Raw genomic sequence first — 25,171 nt, 5'->3', positions numbered from 1 at the left:
GTTGTTGATTTAATCTGGACACGTGATTTCTAATCGGACGGCCGATATTATGCGATACCCCTTCGGTATGAACGTTTTGTAAAAGGGCCCCTGGAAAATCTGTTAATAAACCCGCAGTCCATGGCCTGGGTTCGCTGTGCTTCGGGACACTTTGCGCTAGGACCCCTGGTCTTCCTAGAATTTGAGGCCTAGTCCAGAGAACAGAAAAACTAGAGAAATGAATTTAGAAATAGATTTTTAATATTAAATAAATGCCAGAATTTCTTTAATTCATATAAAATTCATATGAACTCCAAATTGGTCCATTCCAGTTCCTAATTTTTTGTAATATTATTGTCTAGCCATTAGTGCCTCTGTTTTGACATATAAGACAATTTAAAATTTATCTATCACTTAATCTTGTATTAAATACATAGAACCTTGGAAAATTCATATCTTAAAATATATAACTCCAAAATTAATAATTCCAGTTCCTATGATCCTATTTTAATGTCTAGATTATTACTGTGTATTTTATTTATATGTTTGGTGTAATGTTAATTTTTGCTATACTATGTATGTATTGTGTTGATGCGAGTAGACGAGCAAGCTACAGGGGATTCTGAGGTTCAGCTCGTAGAGTCTGCTGAGCAGGAGCTCGTGGAAGGCAAGTTGTGCCCTTAATCACTTCTTTTACCCATTCATGTTCTTATTAATCATAATGATCTGCATAGGTTAATTTTGCTGGGACCCAATAGGATACCCTAGATTTTGACTATCTTTATACCTTGTTTCACCACTGGTTTTACTACTAAATTTTTGGGTAGTACATGCTATTGCTTTATGTGGATTTGGGTATAGAGATATTTATTACTCATGATTACACTTTTTATTATCTGTTTATTCTTTACTGTTCATGATAAGAATATTATGTTAATGGGAACATGGAGAACCACCCGGGAAAACAGTGCTACCACAAGGGTTTAATGGGACGCCCTTGGCTGATTAACTAGGAAAGCTAGTGGATGGCTACCTTACCCAAAAGGGGCAAGGGCAGTAGGGGAGTGGTCAGTGTAGGGAGGTCCTTGGGTTGATTTTGGTGCGATGGCGATCAGGCGAGGGATTCCTGCACTGGAGCTTCCTATAAACTATAGCGGGTAGTCTGAAGCTAGTGGAACTTTGTAAAGGCCTCATAGTGGTACCCTGCCTCGCTTCCTTGGTAGAGGTGTATGGGGTCTGATCAACTCTGTGGCAAATGGGTAACACGACTTGTGGGTAAAGATGCGCAACCTCTGCAGAGTGTAAAACTGGTATACTAGCCGTGCTCACGGTCATGAGCGGCTCGGACACTCACATGATTAATTTATGGAACTTAAACTTAATTTGTCATATCATTGCATTTGGGATTATTTTACTATTACTTTTACTTATTATTTCTAAGGTTTGGTATTTACTTACATTTAGTAACTGCTAATAAAATTTTGACCAACATATAAAAGCAATGCTCAGCTTCAACCTTTATTTCATTGATCAGCCTTACACTTCATGAACTCCCACCTTTGGTGAGTTCATGCCACATTATTCCCCACAACTTGTTGAGCGATGAACATGTGTGAGCTCACTCTTGCTATCTCACACCCCCCCACAGGAGAAGAACAGGTGGTCGAAGAGGAGCCGCCTAATACTGAGGCTTTCGACTTGACCTAGGTGGCGTTTCCCAGTCAGCTTTCTGGCGCCAAGGAATAAAATTTAGTTCCTGCGATATTCATATTTTATTTTTGTAAGACTTCCACTATGTAATAAGTACTCTGATTTATTTGTGACATTTATCTCTATACACTCTGTTATTATATATGTTGTCTTCTTTGGCGCATGTATGAGATGCACCCGGCTTTGTTCCTTAAAGCCCGGGTGTGACAGAAGTGGTATCCGAGGAAATGTTGACTGTAGGACGAAACCTAGATAGAAATGGACAAAACCCTTACCTACTTATCTTATTCTGATTCATTCTATACTTACCTTACTCTGATTCTTTCTATACTTATCTTGATCCTGTCTCACCTTCTACTGTTCTACTCTGATCATTCTTACCTTTTCTACTCTAAGACAAGATGGATTCCACACCTTGGAATCCTACATTAATGACCTTCTTAGGAGATAGGGGAACCTAAGACAAAAGTAAAACTATTTCCTCTATTGTAAAAATGTTGTTTGATTGTTCTGATGATAAATGTCTGATTTGCTTCTTTGATTGATTGAAATAGTATAGACGGGCATCTTAGTATGTACCACTATAAGGTAATGAATTAGCTATGGTAGATAAAATGTTAAACTGCTTAGCTAATAAATCCCCCCAAAGTAACATGATTTGTAATTACTGCCTTGTCTACTATTCCCTCTTATCATATGTATCTAACTCATATGGTCAATACCAGGCGGGGTGGTAGAATTGATTTACCTCCTAATCGGCACACTCGGTAGATATATAGACAACCCTAGCCACAACCAGCAGAGATGAATCCTCCTAATCCTCCACCAGGCGGAGTTGACCCACTGATTGCAGCTCAGATGAGGATGATGCAACAGATGGCGGACACAATGGCAGATATGCGTGCGCAGATGCAACAAGAATGCTAGGAGATGCATCAAGAAAGAGAAGAGATACGCCAAGAGTTGCGCCAGGAGCGAGAAGAGATACGCCAGGAGAGAAGGGCGCAACAGCAGCTGCAACAGCAATTTCAACAACAGTAGCAACAACAACAAGTACCATTGCCTCCTCCACCACCACCAGTTCCACCTCGTGATAAGCATCGGGAATTTATGAGTCATAAGCCTCCGACCTTTGCTAGTTCGCCAGATCCACTTGATGCAGATGATTGGTTGAAGTCAATTGAGAAGATGCTCAATATCGCCCAATGCTCAGACCTGGAGAATGTTCTTTATGCCTCAGGTCGTCTGACAGGTCCTGCTACTGACTGGTGGGATTCTTATACTGCCGCCCATGATACTGCTGACACTATTACTTGGGCAGAGTTCAGTGCACAGTTCAGAAACTATCACATTCCAGCTGGTTTGATGAAGATCAAGAAGAAGGAGTTCCTGTCATTGAAACAAGGCAACATGTCTATCAGCGAGTACAGAGACAAATTCATTCAGTTGTCGAGATATGTTTCGGATGAGGTCGCTGAGGATGAGAGAAAGCAGGAGCACTTTATTGAAGGACTTAATGGACCCCTACAGTATGCACTGGTGGCACACACATTTCCGTCATTTTAGAGGCTACTGGATAAGGCTCTTGCCATTGAACACAAGCGTGTTCAACTAGGAGACTTGAAGAGGAAGGCTATCTCACAGGACAGGGTAGCAGCAGTGTTCGTCCCTGCTATGTTTCGCCACAGGGTACACCTACTCGTCCAGGAGGAGGACCACACCCAGTTCAGTATGCTCCACAGGGGTCTCCACGGACACCTCCTACTCGTCAGGCTACTCCTACTGGCACCCCGACGAGGCCTACAGGACAGAAGATCGACCCTACATGCTTCAAGTGCAGTCAGATTGGGCATTATGCTAATGCTTGTCCGATGGGAAATTCTGGTACACCAGCTAAGAACAAGCAACACACTCCTGGCAAGGGATATTCTATAGCCAGGGTGAATCAAGTCAGCGTTGATGCTACTCCTGATGGTGCAGACATCGTACTTGGTATGTTTTACGTTAATGCAATTCCTGCAACCATATTATTTGATTCTGGTGCTACACATTCATTCATGTCTGCTCGATATGCCAACACAAATGTGATACCACTGCTAAATATGAGAAAACCAATGATAGTAATCACACCTAAAGGGCCTACTAAGGCAAATCAAATGACACATAGATTGACATTAACAATTATGGGAAGAGAATTTGGAGCTACTTCTATAATATTAGAGGCCAGCAGTATAGATCTGATTCTTGGTATGTCATGGTTAAGGAAGGCAAAGGCCATTATAGCATGTGGTAGAGATACTATAGAACTCACTAGCCCTAAAGGAGAAACGTTTCAAGTTCAAATTGCAGTAACCACCTCTTCCAAATGGGCTATATACTTTATACCTGAGGAGTTTGTTGGTGACAACATCCGTGTGGTTAGAGATTTTCTGGATGTCTTTCTAGAGGAGTTACCAGGGATGCCACCAGATAGGGAAGTTGAGTTTGTAATTGATCTTCTACCTGGAACTGCCCCTATTTCTAAACGGCCTTACAGGATGGCTATAGAAGAACTGAAGGAGCTTAAGAAGCAGTTAATGGAGTTACAAGAGGCTGGATACATTCGTCCAAGTTCCTCACCTTGGGGAGCGCCGGTTCTATTTGTACAGAAGAAGGATGGTTCGCAACGGATGTGTGTGGATTATAGATCACTTAATGATGTTACTGTGAAGAACAAGTATCCATTACCCCGTATTGAGGATTTGTTTGATCAGATGAGAGGTGCTAGAGTATTCTCGAAGATTGATCTCCGATCGGGATACCATCAGATGAAGATTAGACCATCAGATATTCCTAAGACGACTTTCTCAACCCGATATGGATTATATGAGTTCACTGTTATGTCATTTGGATTAACCAATGCACCAGCTTATTTTATGAATTTGATGAATAAGATGTTTATGGAGTATTTGGACAGATTCATCGTGGTGTTCATCGATGATATTCTTATCTATTCTAGGAGTGAAAGTGATCATGAAGAACATCTGAGGTTGGTGCTACAGAAGCTACGAGATAATCAACTCTATGCCAAATTCAGTAAGTGCGAGTTTTGGATTGACAAGGTGCCATTCCTTGGACATATTATTTCTAATGGAGGAATAGCAGTGGATCCTGCTAAGGTCAAGGAGATTATGGAGTGGAGAGTGCCCACTACAGTTACTGAGATTCGGAGTTTCTTTGGGCTTGCAGGTTATTATCGGAGATTTATTGAAGGGTTTTCTAAGATTGCCAAGCCTATGACCTCACTTCTGGAGAAAGGCAGAGAATTTAAGTGGGATGAGAAATGTTAAGAAAGCTTTGATCAATTAAAGAAGAGATTGATGTCTCCACCAGTGTTGATTATGCCAGATCTATAGAAAGGATTTGACATTTATTGTGATGCATGTGGCCAAGGATTGGGATGTGTGCTTATGCAAGAAGGACATGTGATCGCCTATGTGTCTCGTCAGTTGCGGAAACATGAATTGAACTACCCCACTCATGACTTGGAACTGACAGCCGTTGTGCATGCACTTAAGATTTGGAGACATTATATTATGGGAACCAAGTGTCAAGCGTACACAGATCATAAGAGTTTGAAGTACATATTCACTCAGAAGGATCTCAACCTTAGACAACGTCGTTGGTTGGAGCTTATTAAGGATTATGATTTGGAGATTCATTATCACCCGGGCAAGGCGAATTTGGTTGCAGATGCCTTGAGTCAGAAAGTGCATGTTCACTTCGCTATTGTTGTCCAGCTACCCGATGAATTAGCAAAAGATTTTGAGAGACTCAACCTGGGGATTGCTACTCATACGGAAGGAGTCACCATCGAATTGGAACCTACCTTGGAGCAAGAGATTCGTAAAGGTCAGGTTGGTGATGCAAAAATTCAAGAGATTAAGGATCTGATTACGGAAGGTCGAGTTCCAGAATTCATAGAGGATGAGCAAGGTACTATATGGTTCAAGGATCGGATATGTGTTCCGGATATTGATAGCCTTCGTGAGACCATATTGAAGGAAGCCCATGATTCTGATTACTCTATCCACCCTGGTAGCACTAAGATGTATCAGGATTTGAAGCAAAAGTATTGGTGGTATGGACTGAAAAGAGATGTTGCTGCACACGTGGCTAAGTGTGATGTGTGTCGAAGAGTCAAGGCCGAACATCAAAGACCAGTTGGACTATTGCACCCATTGAAAATACCCGAGTGGAAATGGGAAGAAATTGGTATGGATTTCATTGTTGGACTATCCCACACCCCTACTGGGTATGACTCTATTTGGGTAATTGTGGATAGATTGACAAAAGTGGCTCATTTCATACCTGTGAGGACTAATTACATGGGAGCCAAGCTAGCAGAATTGTATATGACTCGGATAGATTGTCTACATGGAGTGCCTAAGAAGATCGTGTCTGATCGAGGATCACAATTTACTTCTCGGTTTTGGAAGAAGTTGCATGAGAGCTTGGATACAAAGTTGAATTTTAGTTCAGCCTACCATCCTCAGACTGATGGATAGACAGAGAGGACTAATCAAGTACTGGAAGATATGTTAAGAGCTTGTGCTCTTAAACATGGTTGAAGTTGGGATAAGAGCTTACCATATGCAGAGTTCTCTTATAATAATAGCTACCAGGCCAGTTTGAAGATGTCACCGTTTGAGGCTTTATATGGTAGGAAATGCAGGACCCCTCTATATTGGGATCAGACTGGAGAAAGACAGTTCTTTGGGCCTGAGCTTATTCAAGAGGCAGAAGAACAAGCTCGAATGATAAGAGAAAATTTGAGAATTGCACAATCCAGGCAAAAGAGCTATGCTAATAATAGGAGAAGACTACTGGAGTTTAAGGAGGGTGATCACGTGTATCTGAAGGTGTCACCGATCCGGGGTATGAGGAGATTAAAAGTTAAAGTAAAGTTGTCCCCTCGTTTCATTGGACCTTTCTTAATCTTAAAGCGAGTGGGAGAAGTTGCATATCAACTGGAGTTACCCGATCATCTATCAGATGTACATGATATATTTCATGTGTCTCAACTAAAGAAGTGCCTTAGGGTACCTGAAGAGCAGCTACCAATGGAGGACCTTAGTGTTCAAGATGACCTGACTTATGCTGAGTACCCTAACAAGATTCTGGACACTTTGACTCGAGTTACAAGAAATAAGGTGATAAAAATGTGCAAAGTACAATGGAGTCACCATGGAGAGGATGAAGCTACTTGGGAAAGAGAAGAAGAGCTTCGCATAGATTTTCCCCATCTTTTCCCTAGTCCTTCCTAAATCTCGAGGACGAGATTTCTGTTAAGGGGGGTAGGATTTGTAATACTCAAAAGTGTAATAAAAGAGGATAGAGATAATCTCAATATTTTGGGGCCACTACTATTCCTTACATGTGATCAACACTAGTTAAAAGTGGATAATGAGAACCAAGAACACATAAATAACCTGTGCATCATGCTGGATCTTACTTTGTGTGCATTCTGTGATGATATAAAACTATAGTAATAATAATAATAATAATAATAATAATAATAATAATAATAATAATGTTAATACCCCAATAGGAAATTAAATCCTAAAAGAAATTCTAGAGTTTGGAAAGGAAGAAAGGAAATTCTAGAATTGAAACCAAAAGGAGAAAAGATTAAAAAATATAATATATATATATAATGATATATCTCCAAAGTAGTACTATTTATGGCACAATATCATCTGAGAATAATTGGTCACAAGAGTTTGAATTAAATTTGAATACAAATTAAATTTTAAAGGGAAAGAAAAGGAAAATAAAAAGAAAAAAAAGACTAAAGTCTAGTTGGGCCGGCTCAACACAATTCGGCCCACTTCGCTGTTTTCCCCGCGCGGCCCATGCTCCCGCCTCCGCGCGCACCCGACAAGCGGGGCCCGCTGTCAGCCTCTCCGGTTCCTTCGCGCGGCTCACGCGTGTGTCGCTGCATCGCGGTCCCACCGGTCAGGACCTTCTTCCCCGCGGAAATCGCGCGCGCAGCGGAATGCCGAGATTCCTGAGAGCTATGGGGCGGCCAGATTCTCCGAACGGCGCGGCGCTTGACCCGGCGCCATAACCCCCTTGCTCTCCATTAAATAGCAGCGTCCGTTCTTCTCGCGAAGCCAACCTCCTTGCCCTCTTCCTTCCGCCGCCACTAGTGAAAGCGTAGCCGGTGCTCGTCGTCGTGTGACCGGAGCCGTGATCGGGTCAAGTCTGTGCGCAAGACCGTGGTGGACCTGCGACTGGGGAATAATCGTGAGCAGAGAGATAGGGACATCACGAATTCGTCGCCGAACTTCAACTCTCGCGGCCGGGCCGCCGCGTTGCGAGGGCAGGCTTCCTCAGAGTTTAATCGTTGGTATATTACCCACCCCATCCTCTTTGTCCTATCTGCTTTGTATTGCACTAGCTAGAACAGGACAAGAACTACCCGTTCGCGCGAATGGTTTGCTCCAGCGGGACACCGCCGTGGGCGCGGGGCGGCGCCACCGTCGTCAGACCCGTTTGGGGCAGATAGATGGGGGCCGCCGATCTCCTACGGGACGGCCCAGATTTGATCAGAATACCGCTTCCATCAAGGGTGTAGTATTCGTGCGATCGGAATCGGACGATAGGCGCTTGTCTCAGTACTCATTAAATTGCGACCGTTGATCTTAGATCGTGTGGATCCCATGGCGTACTGGTTCGCGCGGTTGTTGATTTAATCTGGACGCGTGATTACTAATCGGACGACCAATATTATGCGATACCCCTTCGGTATGAACATTTTGTAAAAGGGCCCCTGGAAAATCTGTTAATAAACCCGCAGTCCATGGCCTGGGTTCGCTGTGTCTTGGGACACTTTGCGCTAGGACCCCTGGTCTTCCTAGAATTTGAGGCCTAGTTCAGAGAACAGAAAAACCAGAGAAATGAATTTAGAAATAGATTTTTAGTATTAAATAAATGCCAAAATTTGTTTAATTCATATAAAATTCATATGAACTCCAAATTGGTCCATTCCAGTTCCTAAATTTTTGTAATATTATTGTCTAGCCATTAGTGCCTCTGTTTTGACATATAAGACAATTTAAAATTTATCTATCACTTAATCTTGTATTAAATACATAGAACCTTGGAAAATTCATATCTTAAAATATATAACTCCAAAATTAATAATTCTAGATCCTATGATCCTATTTTAATGTCTAGATTATTACTGTGTATTTTATTTATATGTTTCGTGTAATGTTAATTTTTGCTATACTATATATGTACTGTGTTGATGCGAGTAGACGAGCAAGCTACAGGGGATTCTGAGGTTCAGCTGGTAGAGTCTGCTGAGTAGGAGCTCGTGGAAGGCAAGTTGTGCCCTTGATCACTTTTTTACCCATTCATGTTCTTATTAATCATAATGATCTGCATAGGTTAATTTTGCTGGGACCCAATAGGATACCCTAGATTTTGACTATCTTTATACCTTGTTTCACCACTGGTTTTACTACTAAATTTTTGGGTAGTACATTCTATTGCTTTATGTGGATTTGGGTATAGAGATATTTGTTACTCATGATTACACTTTTTATTATCTGTTTATTCTTTACTGTTCATGATAAGATCATTATGTTAATGGGAACATGGAGAACCACCCGGGAAAACAGTGCTACCACAAGGGTTTAATGGGGCGCCCTTGGCTGATTAACTAGGAAAGCTAGTGGATGGCTACCTTACCCGAAAGGGGCAAGGGCAGTAGGGGAGTGGTCAGTGTAGGGAGGTCCTTGGGTTGATTTTGCTGCGATGGCGGTCAGGCGAGGGATTCCTGCACTGGAGCTTCCTATAAACTGTAGCGGGTAGTCTGAAGCTAGTGGAACTTTGTAAAGGCCTCGTAGTGGTACCCTACCTCGCTTCCTTGGTAGAGGTGTATGGGGTCTGATCAACTCCGTGGCAAATGGGTAACGCGACTTGTGGGTAAAGATGCGCAACCTCTGCAGAGTGTAAAACAGGTATACTAGCCGTGCTCACGGTCATGAGCGGCTCGGACACTCACATGATTAATTTATGGAACTTAAACTTAATTTGTCATATCATTGCATTTGGGATTATTTTACTATTACTTTTACTTATTATTTCTAAGGTTTGGTATTTACTTACACTTAGTAATTGCTAATAAAATTTTGACCAACATATAAAAGCAATGCTCAGCTTCAACCTTTATTTCATTGATCAGCCTTACACTTCATGAACTCCCACCTAGGGATAGGGCCACAGACAAGCCGAAGATCAATGCTTCATACTCTGCCATGTTATTGGTGGCCTTGAACTCAAGGTGCACCATGTACTTCACTTGATCTCCGCTTGGGTCGACGAGAACCACCCTAGCACCGCCACCTTGCTGGCAGGCGGACCTGTCGAAGAAAAGCGTCCAGTGGGGCTCGGTGAAGACCAGGACCCTGGGCTCCGCAGGTGTGGGGTCCAAATCTGGATCCGGACCCCTAGGAACGCTCGGGGGAGGGGTCCATTCCACGATGAAGTTAGCTAGAACCTGGCTCTTGACAACGTGGCAAGGCTGGAAGTCCAGTTGGAACTCAACAAGCTCCACGACCCACTTGGCGATGTTGATGTGTCGTTAAAGTTGTGGAGGATGGCCCTTAACGGGATTGAGGTCACCACCACGACCCTGTGTGCCTGGAAATAGTGGCACAACTTCCTGGATGCAACAAGCACAGCATAGATAAGCTTGTGTGTCTCAAGGTACCTGGCCTTTGCCTCATGGAGGACCTCGCTAACGTAGTAGACCAGCTTCTGAATGGTCCGGACCCCTACGGTTGGTCCCGAGCCCTCAAGTTCGATGGTGGTTGGACCACCACCTTCTCCTAGGGGAACTTTCTGACTCCCCTGGGGATGTTGTGCCGTCCTTTCGACGACCAGCACCATGCTCACTGCTTCTGTAGCTGCTGCAATGTACAAGTACAACAGCTCCCCTGGCTCCAGAGCTACCAGAATTTGTAGGGACACAAGGTGCTGCTTCAACTCTTGGAAGGCTCGCTCTGCCTCCTCAGTCCAAGAGAATGGTCTGGACTTCTGTAAGAGCTTGAGGGTAGCGCCCTCTCAGCCAGTCTTGAGATGAAGCAGCTAAGGGCGGCCAATGACCCTTTAAGCTTCTGGACGTCCTTGATCCGGGCCGGAGGCCCCATTGCCTCAATTGCTTTGAACTTCTCCGGGTTTGCTTCAATGCCCCGGTGCGAAACCAGGAATCCCAGCAACTTCCCTGCGGAGACACCAAAGACGCACTTTTCCGGGTTCAGCTTCGTGTGTGTTGCCCGCAGCTTGTCAAAGACCAGGGTCAAGTCTTCCACTAGGGTCGACCCTCTCTTAGTCTTGACCACGATGTCATCGACGTATATCTCTATCCTATCCCTAATCAGGTCCCCGAAGGTCTTACTCATCACCCGTAGAAATGTTGGCAAGGCGTTTTTCAGACCGTAAGGCATTATAATATAATAGTAAAGCCCATCCATTGTTACAAAAGTAGTATGCTTTCTATCTTCCCTAGACATCTAGATCTAATGGAAACTAGAGTAAGCATCTAAGAAGGACAGGAGGTCGCACCCAGAGGTAGAATCCACGATTTGATCTATTAATGGAAGTGGATACGGGTCCTTGGGACAAGCCTTATTAAGGCTGGTGTAGTCGATGCACATCCGAAGCTTTCCGTTGGCCTTGGGAACGATGACTGGATTGGCCAGCCATACTGGGTGATGGACCTCTTCGATAAAGCCAGCGTGTAGCAGCTTTCGGACCTCCTCACGGATGAAATCCTACCGCTCAACGGACTATCTCCGAGGCTTCTAACTCACCGGTTTGGCGTCAGGGTGGATCTTCAGATGGTGCTCAATCACCTCCCTGGGGATCCCAGGCATCTGCGACGGTTCCCATGCGAATACGTCGGCATTTGCCTAGAGGAAGGTGACAAGCATGAGTTCCTATTTCTCCTCTAGATTTCCCGTGATGCGGGTGGTCTGGAAGGAATCCACGCCGACCTAGATGGCCTTGACGGGACCACCGTCTGCTCTGGATGGCTGCACCTTCGGCACCTTGGTGGGTGCCTTGGTACTAGAAGTCGAGGGGTCCCTACCCCCGTCATCCGGACGAGCAGTTTCTGCCGCCAGGGCGTGCAGCTTCTCGATAGCCGCAAGCGCAGCGGCACGGTCACCCCGCACGGTGAGGACTCCAGCAGGGGATGGCATCTTGAGAACCAATTACTCGTAATGGGCAATGGCCATGAACCGGTACAGGGCCGGCCTGCCAATGATGGCATTGAAAGGGAGGTTAACCTCCACGACGTCGAACTGGACGTTCTCTGTGCGGGAGTTCTCCTCAGTCCCGAATGTAACCGGGAGTGCGATGCTCCCAAGGGGATACACCAGTTGAGGGCCCACTCCGGAGAATGGACGAGAGGGTCCCAGTTGGGATCCTGGGATTTGTAGCTGCTTGAATGCAGCGTGACTGATGACGTTGAGCTCAGCCCCACCGTCAATCAAGACATGATGCAGCCTCATGTTGGCGAAGATAGGGGCGGTGATGAGCGGTAATATATCGGCCCCTGCCATGTTTTCGGGGCAGCCGGATGCCCTGAAGGAGATAGTGGTGCTCCGCCACCGCTGATGTGGAGCAGCTTTCGGGACCCCTAGGGTCGCCGAAAGGACCTCTCGGCGTAGGGACTTCACGTTCCTATGGGAGGTGAGCTCCTAGCTCCCGCCGTACATCACGTACAGATTCTTGCGGCGGTCGTTGTCATCACCAGAGTCGGAGTCTCTAATGAAAACGTCCTTGAGGACCCCCTCAGGAGACTGATACCCGAGGTCCTGTTCTCCCGCGGTCGCATCACCTTCGTCGACCTTCTCCTTGCCAGGCCGGCGACGAGGTGGCGAGCCATCTTTGGAGGCCTGCTCACACCGCTCGCTGACGCGCTTCGCGAGCTTGATGATTTCTCGGCACTCCGAGGCGCTGTGGCGACTGTTGGGGTGGACAGGGCATGATCCACTATTACCTCCCTATTGCCGTGGGCGCTTGCCGCGCTCGTTCTGGCCCCTAGCCATGGCTGCGGCGACAGTAGCAGTAGACTACAGCCTATCATGGCCACGGTTCTTCATCTTCTTCTTCTTCTTCTTCTTGCCGCCTTGGGTGGCGGCACCTGAGCCACCCATCTGGGTAACTCCGGTCTGTGGTGCTGAGTGCCATGCACGACCCTTGGCAGCTCTGGCACATTTGTCGGCCAGAGCGAAGAGCGTGGTGACGGTTTCCACGTCATGCGTCGCCAACTTCTCCAACATCTTTTCATCACACACCCCCTGTCGGAAAGCAGTGATAATAGAGGCATCGGAGACGCGAGGTATGGTCCCGCGTACCTTGGTAAAGCAGGAGATGAAAGCCCGGAGGGTCTCCCCGGGTTCGTGCCTTACGGCATGGAGATGAGCCTCCACACCATGCTGCTGATAAGCACTAGCGAAGTTCGCTGTGAACCATGCACAGAGCTCTTCCTAGGAGTAGATGGACCCCGGGGTAAGGTTCATGAGCTAGGTCCGGGCCAGCCCGGTCAAGGCTACATGGAAGTAGCTTGCCATTACAGCAGTGTTTCCACCAGCTGCCGTAATGGCGGTGACGTAGACCTACAAGAATTCCGACGGGTTTGATGTACCGTCGTACTTCTCTGGCAGGTGTGGCCGGAACTTGGGTGGCCAAGTCGCCGCGCGGAGATGATCCGCTAGTGCGGCACAGCCCACGCCGAACAATGGGACGCCCGACTGGATTTGGGCGCCCCTTGGAGTTTGTGGCGCAACTAGAGCGAAGTCTTGATCGAGGTTGCGACCCTCGAAGTTTTGCCAGCACTCACGCGCCCTCTCCAGAGAGACTCGTGTGTCCTCGCCCGTACACCTACGGTTGAGTTCTGCCCACAGGTCATCAGGCCTCTCCAGAGAGATTGGAGCATCTTCGCACGCACGCCTGCGGTTGAGCTCCGCCCGCAGGTTGTCAGTCCGTGCGCCCTTCACTGAGGGTGAGTGCACATACGTCGTTGCCTTGTGTTGATGCCGGAATGACCGAGGCTTGGGCCTGGGCTTGGCCGAGCCAGAATGCGCCATGCCGAGGAGACGGTCGACATCTTTGCGCCACTGTCTCATGGACTTCGGCGAGGCCGTGGAACTTGAAGGGTGGCGTAGCAACTCCCTGGCTGTAGACAATGCCCCAAGAGAAGCCCTTGACGGAGCCCTGGATGTCTGCGCAGGCGTGTGCTGCTGCGCAGCGGGCACAACAGCAGCACCAGGCACAGGGCAGTTGGAGCCTCGTGGCATGGAAGATGCTGCTTCTTCCTCCATCAGGAAGTCCTCGGGAGACAAGCCGCGGTGCTCGACGATCTGGACCATCGTGTCGAGTAAGGAAACAGGCAAAAAACTCAAAGCCTAACCTGGCGCGCCAAATGTCGGAGAGAAAATCCTCTGGTCGTGTGGCGGAATGCACCCGCTCTAATCCTAAGATGAGGAGGGGGCCTAAGCGGTTTGCCTGTTAGGAGGATTCGGGATGAACACAAGAACACATGAGGGTTTATAATGGTTCAGGCCACCGGAGCGTAATACCCTACCTCCACTGTATGTAAGTTGTATTGAGAGTGTGTATATGAACCTGACTGAGAGTCTGTGAGCTTGAGAGCTTGTGTATCTAAACCTGTCCCTTGTAACGCGGTGTGCCTTCCCTTTTATAGTTTAAGGGAGGCACATACAAGGATGCTGAGCCCCGACATGCGGGCCCAGGAGCATAATGGTAGGAATACATTATGTGAATAGTAAATACTAACAGCACACAAAGATCCTCCGCCTTAGTAATGCATGAGTAATCAGCGGGAGTCATGATGATCGTAGTCCATGTTGCATTGATAGTCGAAATGTGCGAGTAATGGTGAGTAATAGCACGGCCCACGTATCGTGGACTGAGCACGCGATCTGTTAGTGGAATGGATAGGCGCACATCTTATCCGTAATGAATGTGAAGGCGCGCATAGCCCAGAGGCGTCATGCTAGGTTCGCCCGTTGGCTTATGCCGTGCATAGTATGCCACGTGGCAGCATCGGGTCTCCGCCTGAATGGGGAGCAGGAGTGTATGTGTCACACCCGGATTTCAGGGGCACCAAGACCCGGGCGCGAACATAATCACCAGGTGTGCTGGGACCAAGTCTCACACATATGATGAATCATGGCACAGGATCGAATGTCACATCATTACTACATAACAGGAATTCTATACAAAATAAATAATTACATTATAAGGAGACAACGGTCCAGCAACCCAAAGTTGACTGGGAGACGACGGCCTAGATCTCTCTTACGAACTCATCGCAGCATCCTCCAAGCGCCTCATCCTGCGGTACCTGTTCTTGACCTGTGGGGGTGTGAGACAGCAAGAGTGAGCTCACATACGTTCATCGCTCAACAAGTTGTGGGGAATAATGTGCATGAACTCGCCAAAGGTGGGAGCTCACGTGAAGTGTAAGGCTTACCAAAGCGGATGGTTAGAGCTGAGCATTGCTTTTAAAGTTGGTCAAAATTTTATTAGCAATTACTAAGTATAAGTAAATACCAACCCAATTAAATAGTAGAACAGAAGTAACAACATCACCTGCGATGCAATGCATATGACAAATTGAATTTAAGTTCCATAAATTAATCATGTGAGGGTCCGAGCTGCTCATGACCGTGAGCACGGCTAGTATACCAGTTTTACACTCTGCAGAGGTTGCACATCTTTACCCACAAGTCATGTTACCCATCTGCCAAGGGATCGCGACTTCCCATACACCTCTACCGAGGAGGCGAGGTAGGGTAACACTACGAGGCCTTTACAAAGTTCCACTAGCTTCAGAAAACCCGCTACAGTTTATAGGAAGCTCCAATGCAGGAATCCCTTGCAGGACCGCCATCGCAGCAAAATCCTCCCGAGGGCCTCCCTACACTGACCACTCCCCTACTGCCCTTGCCCCTTTCGGGTAAGGTAGTCCTCCACTAGCTTTCCTAATTAATCAGCCAAGGGCGTCCCATTAAACCCTTGTGGTAGCACTGTTTTCCCGGGTGGTCGCTCCATGTTCCAATTAACATAATGATCTTATCATGAACAGTGATAATAAACAGATAATAAAAGCGTGATCATGAATAATGTATCTTCATACCCAAAACCACATAAAGCACTAGCAAGTACTACCCAAAAAGTTCAGTGGTAAACAAGGTATAAAGATAATCAAACTAGGGTAACCTATTGGGTCCCATCAAAATTAACCTATGCAGATCATTATGATTAATTAGAACATGAGTGGGTAAAAAGAAGTGATCAAGGGCACAACTTGCCTGGGACTTGAGAATCCAGGTACCAACTTGCTTTTCAGATGACACGTATCCTCGCTCTAGTCGTAGCAATACAAACAAACATGGTATAGGCAAAATTAACATTACACCAAGCATGTAAATAAAATACACAGTAATAATCTAGACATTAAAATAAGATCACAGGAACAGGAATTATTAATTTTGGAGTTATAGATTTTAAGTTATGGATTTCTAAAGATTTTATGTGCTTTGTTCAAGATTAATTAAGATAACAATTTTAAGGTGCCTTTTATGTCAAAACAGTGGCACTAAATGATAAACAATAATATTACAAAATTATAGGAACTGGAATGGGTTAATTCGGAGTTAGAATGAATTAAATATGAATTAAACAAGTTTATGAATTTATTTTTTAACTAAAAATCAATTTCCCTATTTATTTCTCTATTTTTCTCTCCCTCTGGACTGCGCGCCAAAATCAAAGAAGTGCAGGGGCTAATTTGTATATTTCTCCAAGACTCATATTCTCACTGCGCGGATGGCGGGTTGGTTATGGGATTTTGCGGGGGCTCCTTTGCATAAAATCCCAGCCGAAGGGGTACGCTTCAATCTCAGCCGCCCGATCTGATCCAACCATCTAGATTAGATCGCAGCCGCCTGAGCACTCAGACCACCCGATCCGAATCCGAGGGTCAGCACCCGATCAACGAAACAATACGCGTTAGATTAGATCCAAACCGCTGGCGTACGGATCGACGACCCAGATTAATCCTAGTCGAAGGGGTACACGCGGTTCCAATCTGGGTCATCCACTATTCATCCAACGGTCCACCCAGTTCTTCCTCCCCACGCCGGCCGAAGGCGGCCACGGTAATACGCTCGTGGCAGAGAAAGCCAGCGAGCACCCCCCCTGGTACGACGCCAAGTGCCCGATTCACGAAATTGGTTGATGTAATACGAGGCTGGGGACATGGCGAACACGACAGTGCAGGATTTACCGACTATTGTGAAGTAGCGAGGTCCAATTTCTATGCCCAGCGGCAATGGCGGCCATGCCGCGAGCTCCACCCCCGGGTGAACACCGATTCCGCCGCACCGGCCATGAGGAGACGTTCCGACATTGTTCGGAGGGTACAGGTGGTCGTGGGGTTGGGCAGAGAGGTAGGGCGCGACGGAGTGTTGAAGGGAGGTCCAGCGCTTAAGGTGCAGCGCGCTATGGAGACCGAGCTGGGGGTATTGTGTGGAGGAGCCGCTCGGCAGGCGCTATTTATGGGCACGGGGAGAAGAAGGATGAACAGGGAGGCTCCCGGCACACGCGGAGTCATCCGTTCACAACCACACGGCGAGATCCGCTCGAGCCCGCCGTTTGCGCGCTGTCTGTTGCGCGACCCGCGGAATCCGCGCAGCCGGTCTGGTGTCCGGAGGTTGAAGGGAGCACCAACGCGACGGACCCACACGTCCGCACAACAGGGACCGAGTTGGAGGAGTGGCGCGACTGAGCCCATGGTGTCACGTGGCCAAGGATCACGGAGTGCGGTGCGCCAGAGGAGAAGTCACAACTGGAGGAAGAAGACACTCCTAACAGATGGGGCCCACATGTAAGTGTGTCGCGTGTGAGAGGCTGGGCTGAGCGGCGTGGGGAAAGAAGATGGGCCGCGCAGCTAGGGTTTTGGCCCAGTTCCTGTTTCAGCTTTTCCTGTTCTTTTCTTTTATATTTTTCTTTCCCCCTTTTATAATCTCTTTGATTCAAATTTTGAATTCAAATGTGAACTTGCACTCAAATTAAAATTACAAAATAAACACTAGTATGGGTAAATTTATATTTATTTACTTTATATTATTTTCACTCACATTAACATTTTCTTTCCTTTTCTAGGGTTTCTTTTAGATTGCCAAATTCTACTTTGGACTTTATTCCAATTCTTGTAACATCATTTTTATTTATCATAAAATGCACACAAAAATTAAAATTCAGCATGATGCACAATTTATTAGTATATCTTTTTATTAATCATTTGTTCTTGAATATGGTGTTCACACGAAATGAGAAACATAGATAACACATATAGATATAAAGTAATATAATTTCTCTTTCTAGACTTTTCTCACAAAGTGGGTATTACAAATCCTACCCCCCTTAAGAGAAATCTCGTCCCCGAGATTTGTAAGAAAAGGGATACAATAAGTTTGGTTTAGAATTTTAGTTTCTTATTTGGTTTTGGGAATCAAAGTTTTGTTCAAGTTTTTACATAACAATTAGTAGATGATTTGGAAAATATGAATATTGTAGGTCTAGCCATTTATTAGGTCAAATGAGGCACGGTTATGGCAAGGGTATAATAAGGACAAACTTCATCTAGAACTATGGATCTTGGTTCCTTTAAGATCCGGCTTGAATCCTATCTTTCCTTGATTTGATGAGGTCGATCATCTTTGGTCTTCATCCTTGGAGTTGTTATCCAAATTAGGGACAAGTAGGTAGATGTGAGTAGGATAAGTTATGATAGTTGAAAATCTTGGGTGCTTATAATTTTATATGTTGATCTATACAGATTTTGCAACCCAACGCATCAGTCAAGTACTTGTATATGGCTGAGCTAATATAGGGAACCGGTTTAGGTTAATCATGTTTATAGGGGTAGGGTCTAATTTATGCCACCAGCATTATCCAACTTGCTCACATGAGATTAGCTCAACTTGAGGTTAGCCTTCGTTAGGTTAGATCAATCTATCACATCTAAGTTATTTTCGTGTGACTAGATTAGACTAGATAAGATCTTATTATTTTGGATTAGATCCTTGTGGTTGCTTTAGGAGGAGATGAGTAGAGTGGTTAGGATATGATGAATCCTACAAGATAAGATTAATCTATTAAGATAAGAGAGAATATATTAAGATAAGATGAATATATCAAGATAAGAGAGAGTCTTTTAAGATAAGATGGATCTTATTTAAATTAGATACATTTTAATGGAGGATAATCTGGGTTGTGTAGTTATCTTATAAATTTTATTTATTTATATCTATACGTATATGTAGATGTAATTATGGACATTACTCTACAACCCATCACAATCAATCAAAGATCCAAATCAGACAAGTATCATAAGAACAAACATTCAAACACATAGAAAAAAATATAGTTTTGTTTTTGTTCCTAAGAATAGGTCTCCTATTCCTAAAGATCACTTTAGGCACGAGATTTCAAAGTGTGAAATCCACATTTGTCTTTAGAAGGAAAAGGTAAGAATAATCAGAGTAAGCGGAATTAGATGAGAAAGGATTAAGATAAGTTTAGAAAGAATCAGAGTAGCAAAGGTAAGTAGACAATGGTTGTCCAGTTCTATCTAGGTTTCGTCCTACAGTCAACATTCCTCTGATACCACTTCTGTCACACCCGGATTTCAGGGGCACCAAGACCCGGGCGCGAACATAATCACCAGGTGTGCTGGGACCAAGTCTCACACATATGATGAATCATGGCACAGGATCGAATGTCACATCATTACTACATAACAAGAATTCTATACAAAATAAATAATTACATTATAAGGAGACAACGGTCCAGCAACCCAAAGTTGACTGGGAGACGACGGCCTAGATCTCTCTTACGAACTCATCGCAGCATCCTCCAAGCGCCTCATCCTGCGGTACCTGTTCTTGACCTGTGGGGGGTGTGAGACAGCAAGAGTGAGCTCACATACGTTCATCGCTCAACAAGTTGTGGGGAATAATGTGCATGAACTCGCCAAAGGTGGGAGCTCACGTGAAGTGTAAGGCTTACCAAAGCGGATGGTTAGAGCTGAGCATTGCTTTTAAAGTTGGTCAAAATTTTATTAGCAATTACTAAGTATAAGTAAATACCAACCCAATTAAATAGTAGAACAGAAGTAACAACATCACCTGCGATGCAATGCATATGACAAATTGAATTTAAGTTCCATAAATTAATCATGTGAGGGTCCGAGCTGCTCATGACCGTGAGCACGGCTAGTATACCAGTTTTACACTCTGCAGAGGTTGCGCATCTTTACCCACAAGTCATGTTACCCATCTGCCAAGGGATCGCGACTTCCCATACACCTCTACCGAGGAGGCGAGGCAGGGTAACACTACGAGGCCTTTACAAAGTTCCACTAGCTTCAGAAAACCCGCTACAGTTTATAGGAAGCTCCAATGCAGGAATCCCTTGCAGGACCGCCATCGCAGCAAAATCCTCCCGAGGGCCTCCCTACACTGACCACTCCCCTACTGCCCTTGCCCCTTTCGGGTAAGGTAGTCCTCCACTAGCTTTCCTAATTAATCAGCCAAGGGCGTCCCATTAAACCCTTGTGGTAGCACTGTTTTCCCGGGTGGTCGCTCCATGTTCCAATTAACATAATGATCTTATCATGAACAGTGATAATAAACAGATAATAAAAGCGTGATCATGAATAATGTATCTTCATACCCAAAACCACATAAAGCACTAGCAAGTACTACCCAAAAAGTTCAGTGGTAAACAAGGTATAAAGATAATCAAACTAGGGTAACCTATTGGGTCCCATCAAAATTAACCTATGCAGATCATTATGATTAATTAGAACATGAGTGGGTAAAAAGAAGTGATCAAGGGCACAACTTGCCTGGGACTTGAGAATCCAGGTACCAACTTGCTTTTCAGATGACACGTATCCTCGCTCTAGTCGTAGCAATACAAACAAACATGGTATAGGCAAAATTAACATTACACCAAGCATGTAAATAAAATACACAGTAATAATCTAGACATTAAAATAAGATCACAGGAACAGGAATTATTAATTTTGGAGTTATAGATTTTAAGTTATGGATTTCTAAAGATTTTATGTGCTTTGTTCAAGATTAATTAAGATAACAATTTTAAGGTGCCTTTTATGTCAAAACAGTGGCACTAAATGATAAACAATAATATTACAAAATTATAGGAACTGGAATGGGTTAATTCGGAGTTAGAATGAATTAAATATGAATTAAACAAGTTTATGAATTTATTTTTGTACTAAAAATCAATTTCCCTATTTATTTCTCTATTTTTCTCTCCCTCTGGACTGCGCGCCAAAATCAAAGAAGTGCAGGGGCTAATTTGTATATTTCTCCAAGACTCATATTCTCACTGCGCGGATGGCGGGTTGGTTATGGGATTTTGCGGGGGCTCCTTTGCATAAAATCCCAGCCGAAGGGGTACGCTTCAATCTCAGCCGCCCGATCTGATCCAACCATCTAGATTAGATCGCGGCCGCCTGAGCACTCAGACCACCCGATCCGAATCCGAGGGTCAGCACCCGATCAACGAAACAATACGCGTTAGATTAGATCCAAACCGCTGGCGTACGGATCGACGACCCAGATTAATCCTAGTCGAAGGGGTACACGCGGTTCCAATCTGGGTCATCCACTATTCATCCAACGGTCCACCCAGTTCTTCCTCCCCACGCCGGCCGAAGGCGGCCACGGTAATACGCTCGTGGCAGAGAAAGCCAGCGAGCACCCCCCCTGGTACGACGCCAAGTGCCCGATTCACGAAATTGGTTGATGTAATACGAGGCTGGGGACATGGCGAACACGACAGTGCAGGATTTACCGACTATTGTGAAGTAGCGAGGTCCAATTTCTATGCCCAGCGGCAATGGCGGCCATGCCGCGAGCTCCACCCCCGGGTGAACACCGATTCCGCCGCACCGGCCATGAGGAGACGTTCCGACATTGTTCGGAGGGTACAGGTGGTCGTGGGGTTGGGCAGAGAGGTAGGGCGCGACAGAGTGTTGAAGGGAGGTCCAGCGCTTAAGGTGCAGCGCGCTATGGAGACCGAGCTGGGGGTATTGTGTGGAGGAGCCGCTCGGCAGGCGCTATTTATGGGCACGGGGAGAAGAAGGATGAACAGGGAGGCTCCCGGCACACGCGGAGTCATCCGTTCACAACCACACGGCGAGATCCGCTCGAGCCCGCCGTTTGCGCGCTGTCTGTTGCGCGACCCGCGGAATCCGCGCAGCCGGTCTGGTGTCCGGAGGTTGAAGGGAGCACCAACGCGACGGACCCACACGTCCGCACAACAGGGACCGAGTTGGAGGAGTGGCGCGACTGAGCCCATGGTGTCACGTGGCCAAGGATCACGGAGTGCGGTGCGCCAGAGGAGAAGTCACAACTGGAGGAAGAAGACACTCCTAACAGATGGGGCCCACATGTAAGTGTGTCGCGTGTGAGAGGCTGGGCTGAGCGGCGTGGGGAAAGAAGATGGGCCGCGCAGCTAGGGTTTTGGCCCAGTTCCTGTTTCAGCTTTTCCTGTTCTTTTCTTTTATATTTTTCTTTCCCCCTTTTATAATCTCTTTGATTCAAATTTTGAATTCAAATGTGAACTTGCACTCAAATTAAAATTACAAAATAAACACTAGTATGGGTAAATTTATATTTATTTACTTTATATTATTTTCACTCACATTAACATTTTCTTTCCTTTTCTAGGGTTTCTTTTAGATTGCCAAATTCTACTTTGGACTTTATTCCAATTCTTGTAACATCATTTTTATTTATCATAAAATGCACACAAAAATTAAAATTCAGCATGATGCACAATTTATTAGTATATCTTTTTATTAATCATTTGTTCTTGAATATGGTGTTCACACGAAATGAGAAACATAGATAACACATATAGATATAAAGTAATATAATTTCTCTTTCTAGACTTTTCTCACAAAGTGGGTATTACAGTATGCGGATAGGTCCAGATCCCACCAGACCAGGTCTGGACACGTGTCAGCACCGGACCCCCGCCTGGGCCCTGATTAAGGCCCGGGTGTGTTCTGTCCTAGAACCTTGGGACCCTATTGAGGGCGGCCCGGACCCCATACGGGGGGGGGGGTCCGGATCCCATTCTAGAGGTCCGATCTGTACACGTGGGGGTCCTGGACCAATCTTGGAGGTTCGGACTGTATATCCAGGGGTCCGACACTTTCCCATGGGGGTTCGGACTCACTGTAGATGCCTTGGAGTATATCACTTTCTCTGGACACGTGGCGGTCCCGGACCCACCCATGTGGTGGGGTCAGGCGCTGTTGCTGACCCAGAGTAGTCGCCCGAGGCTGGGGCGAGTCATGGCCTGGTCCACATACAACTCTTTACCATGAGACTAAAGATAGCCGCGTGGGTACTGCGTCTTTTTATAGTAGCAAGGGGTACCCTAGTTTTAGGGTACCGACAGGCATTAACCACCAAAAAGGAAGACATTAAAAGCACATATGAAACAAATAAGACTTGCTCTCATATCAATTAATTACAATTGAAGGGCTCCACATTATTACTCCCCCTAAATGAGTGTCCTCCATTTGGAAAGAATCTTCTCCCCCTTTAGAGACGAAGAAAGACTCCCCTTACAGAGATCTTTTACTTAGGAAAAAGCATGTGAAAAAATAGAGGTGCAAGACATGATTTGATTGGACTAACTTCCCTTATGCATAGTTAATAGAATATGATTTAACAAGATATGCATGTATAGCAACATGAGAAGTATATGATATGGAATATAGTCTAATCAAATATTGGAGAATATATGTAAATGATGCCAAATGTAGTCTCAAAGTTACCAATTGAAAATCACTGGCGGACCATTTGAAGACCAACAATAGGCTTGTGAGACATAAGAATTCTTGAGATTTCAGTGGAAGCTTCTTGTCTTTCTCCGGGACTTCATTTTCCTTACAATGAGACTACTACATGAAATAGACTTGAAAAGGTATTAGTCTCAAAGTCTTAGATTATAGAGTAACCTTCCCCTGAAAGTGTGCATACAAGTTTTGAATACTTGTAGGAGATATGCACTTTGATTTGATATCAAGTGGGGCAAATTATCTATAATCCGAGCTTTGGCACATATAAGTTAAATGATACCAATTGACGTATACCAAATGAAGTATAAATAAAGTGTTATACCACTAGAAATATTTTACAATATCAATTGATGTATCATTTTCTTAGGAATGTTAAGTAAGCTATGTGTCGTGCTTATCATTTTAAACCATGTAGGTTTGCTCAAAAGTATGAATTAAAAGAGAGCAATCCTACCATATGATTTACCTAGTATGCATGCATTTTTAATAAAAAATGAATACCAATTGTAAAACTAGGCATGAAAGGTAAAACTAGATACATGAAAATAGATATGCATATCTAAAAAACAAGAAATACAATAATTCTAGTTACCTTAGTCATGGGTGGGGAAAGTTGGGTCCAAAGTATTAACTAACCCACTTGGAAATAAACTTGATCCATTATGATGTATCCGATGATATACATCCCAAATTTGCCAAGTCTCCAAATTCCCTGATGTCCTTTGGACTCCTCACTTCCCTTACGGGATCCAAACTTTCTTAGTGCTTTTCATGGTTGAGATAATCTTCATTGGCACCCAGATGCATTTGGACCCTTTTCATTTTTTGGCTTGCTTGTTGGCCTTGATTGCTATCACCTTTCCATTCTTTTTCTTCTTGATCAAATATGGTGTAGCAGCACTTTTGTCCACCTTGTTGATGTAGGTGTTGGAGATTTTTCTTGTTGGCTTTTGCTTATCCCGGTTTTCGCCTTGCATTGGAAAGTCTTATGGGCTTCCTTGTGGCATAACCTACAAATCATAGTTTCGCCCTCCACAGGCTTGTTCACTCCCACATCGGTGTTATCCTGTGGAGGTTGGATTTGTTTAGCTTTGCCTTTCTTGTCATACAAAGCCTTTTCAAGAAGAGCCACTTCTTGCCTTAATTGCTCATTTTTCTTTGCAACCTCATCCGAACATGTTTCTACAACAATATTCTCAACAAGAACTTGGTTACAGGGGTTAGAATTATCATTTAAATCAAAGCAAGAAGTAGAAGCATCTTTCTTAATAATTTTAGGAATTTCAACTAAATATGCCCCTAGGGTGCTACCAATGATTTCTAGATAAGTAGTTAGCTCATTATTGTGCATGCTAAGAATTTCCATTTTTCTAGCAAGTTTTCAATAGCTTCTTGGGAGCTAGCTAACTTAGCCTTAAGTTTTTCATTCTTTTTAATAAGGCCCTCATCAGTAGCTATAGATGAAGCACTAGATTCTAA

This window comes from Zea mays, chromosome 8 (assembly GCF_902167145.1).
Source record: "Zea mays cultivar B73 chromosome 8, Zm-B73-REFERENCE-NAM-5.0, whole genome shotgun sequence".
NCBI lineage: Eukaryota > Viridiplantae > Streptophyta > Magnoliopsida > Poales > Poaceae > Zea > Zea mays.
Note: the sequence above shows the minus strand (reverse complement) of the source record.